The sequence below is a fragment of the Mus pahari genome, chromosome 3 (genome assembly GCF_900095145.1).
Source record: "Mus pahari chromosome 3, PAHARI_EIJ_v1.1, whole genome shotgun sequence".
Taxonomy (NCBI): Eukaryota; Metazoa; Chordata; class Mammalia; order Rodentia; family Muridae; genus Mus; species Mus pahari.
Genome location: NC_034592.1, coordinates 21,324,181 through 21,327,196, shown reverse-complemented (window position 1 = coordinate 21,327,196; position 3,016 = coordinate 21,324,181).

Sequence of the window (3,016 nt, the reverse complement as noted above, 5' to 3'; positions counted from 1 at the left end):
CACAGGCTAGCAAGATCTCAGCCAGAGCACAGGCTAGCAAGATCTCAGCCAGAGCACAGGCTAGCAAGATCTTAGCCAGAGCACAGGCTAGCAAGGTCTTCCTTAGCTAAAGCATAGGCTAGCAAAATCTTTTTTTAGCTAGAGCACAGGCTAGCAAGATCCCTGCCTGAACACAGGCTAGCAAGATTTCAGCTAGAGCCCAGACTAAGATCTCGGCTAGAGCACAGGCTAACAAGCTCTCTCTCAGCCTAGATCACAGGCCCATTCTGGAGGTGCAGTGCGGGTGGGGGCGCATCTTAGCTGCATGCCAGAGCATCAGAGTGACCCTGTGTCATCAGCTGTGAGACCGAGTTGAGGTCCATCTCCCACTGCCAGGCCCGTGAGTGTGGACTGGGACGGTGCCCGTCAGACTAGGGCCAGAATCTTAGCCCATGAATTTGGTTTCCAATATTGCTTTTCAGGAGCTGGTAGGACAGTGGACAGCGTGTTTGAGGGCCAGACCAAGGGACAAAGCAGCAGGGAGCTGGGAGACTCCAATGTGAGCATCATGACCCTGGCACCTGCATTGCTAGTGTTTTCTCCCCCCAGTCTTAAGACTGGAAGCTTCCTGGAGGAGGGACAGGTTGGCCACTCAGCATGTCTTGAGAGAAAGTTGTCTGTGACTCACTCGAGGGGCATGGGGTACATGCCATGAGAAGTGAAAGCTGCTAACTGTGTCAGGAAAGGACTGGGTCATCCTTTGAGAGGCAAGAACTCAAGATCATGATATAATCACTACTGAGTCTTGACATCATGCACAACTGTGTATGCACCATCTCTAGATGTCCCCATGCCTACTCCCTATTGACTCTGAGGTCCAAGGACTGTGAGGAACTGCCCCCAGGTTACCCGGGGTGGGCATGGCTGTCTGCTTTGCCTGTCCCCAATGCCTAAGGCTCCTTCTCCTCAATAGATCTTCCCATGAATGCCCCCCTCAAGACCTGATTGGGGGCATAATGTCAATATGGCCTCCACGGGAGACTAAGCAACTCTTCTGCTCTCCTCTATAAAAAATATTCATACGGTAACAAAACGAGTGAGTGGGTCTCGGGATGTTTAGACAGGGCCATGCCCAGTGGCCCTCAGACTTGGTGGGCCATGAACACAGCCATGAGTGTAGGGATGAAAGACCACTGTGTCCTGAATTGTTCCCCACAGATGTCAGACTCTCTGGAGAGAAGCCACCTCCATAAGTTTCAAGGCTCCCCACTGGGGCCAGCTGTGCCCAAGCTTTAGCGTTTGTTCTGGCTAGTCTTATTAAACCAGCTGGTTCATTACTTTGGCACGAGCTAGAGACATCGGAAAGGAAGGAGTCTCGATTGAGAAAATGCCTCCATAAGATTAGGATGTAGGCAAACCTGTAGTCAGTGATGTGGAGCATAAGCTAAATAAACCCTTCTTAATTAGGGATTGATGGGGGGACGGCCCAGCCCGTTGTGAGTGGTGCCATTCCTGGGCTGGTGGTCCTGGGTTCTAAAAGAAAACAGGCTGAGTAGACCAAGGGGACGCAAACCAGTAAGCATCACCTGTCCATGGTCTCTGCAATCAGCTCCTGTCTCCAGGTTCCAGCCCTGTTTGAGCGCCCGTCCTGACTCCCATCAGTGATGAATGGTGATGGGGAAGCAGACCCTCAGTAAACCCTTTCCTCCCCAAGGACATGATGTTTCATCACAGCAGCAGTAAAGTATCTAAGACTGGTTTTCTTGCCTATCCGAAGGGCTCCGTCCTCACCTCAGCTTAGAGCTGATTCCCTCTGGATTTCATTAAAACCCTCTCATGAGTCCCTGGGGTGCTGTGGTCCCTTTGGTACCAGTTTGACTTCCCACGGGCTCTCCTGAGCCCCTGTGCCTGAGTGCTTAGCCAAGTTTCCTTGGTCAACCCTTGGATCAATGACTAGCCAGGCGTGGGCAGCCATGGAAGGCAGGATCTCAATCCTGCCTAGGCTCAGAAGCCTGGCCAGAGAGGCACCAGTGCAGACATGGATGGAATGCCAGGCCCCTTCCGAACTTCATGCTTGCCGGAGAGGTGGGGTGACTTCTCTCTTGACTTCCCAGGCGGTTCCCTTAGCAACGGGGGCCTCACTTTGACAGCCGCCTCTGCAGACAGCCTGTTTTCCAGAGGGGGGCTCTTTACCCCACTGCCTTTCACTCAATAAGTGAGAGTCTCTGCAGGGGTGTGAAGCCGAGGCTCCCTGCAGTCTTCTAGAGCCAGAGCTGTACCCACAGCCCAGCTCAGCCTATCCAGGCTGCCCCTGGAGCCAGCAGCCCACAGACTGATCCTGTCTCTACAGGTCTGTTGTCTGCCGTGCAACACACACCTTGTAGCTCCCACTGAACCGACTTCTCTAACTCCATCCTCTGCCCCCTCCTTGCTTTTTCTACCTCCTGACTTCTCTCTTCCCACCAGCGCACCTGCGACCCACCTGTCTTTCACCCTCACATTAGCAGTTAAAGCGTCTGTGATGACATTTGATGTTCTTAATATAGGCCCTGGTGGCAGAGGAACAAGAGCACAGAGTTTGCGCATTGCTGGAAAGCAGACTCCTCCCCCCAATCCCTGACTCCTCCCCACAGTCCCTGCCCCAAGCTTGGAAACTTCCCCTTCTACACTGTGGGGAGGGTTTCAACAGTTACCACAGACTGTGTGGCATGTGATGGCTTTAACTTCCTTTCTGTAGCCTTCTCCCTCCAGATGACCAAGAAGGATGACAATCAAACCTACTGCCAGGGGTCAGGTTTATCGGGTGTCCCCTTTGTGTACCCCCAGGTTAGTGTTAGCATGCAGCTAGCAGTCGCCCTACTTCACAGGTTAGAAAAAGGAGCTTCGGACGTGCTTAAGGCTAGCTAGCACGGTTAAAGGAGAGAGTATGGTGCACTGAACACATGCCATGCGTGGTTGGCTGGCCAGGGAGATGGGTGGGTCACTGGGAAAGTAGGGGAGGGGCATCTTGAAGGACGCTGAGAGGGTGGAGACGGAA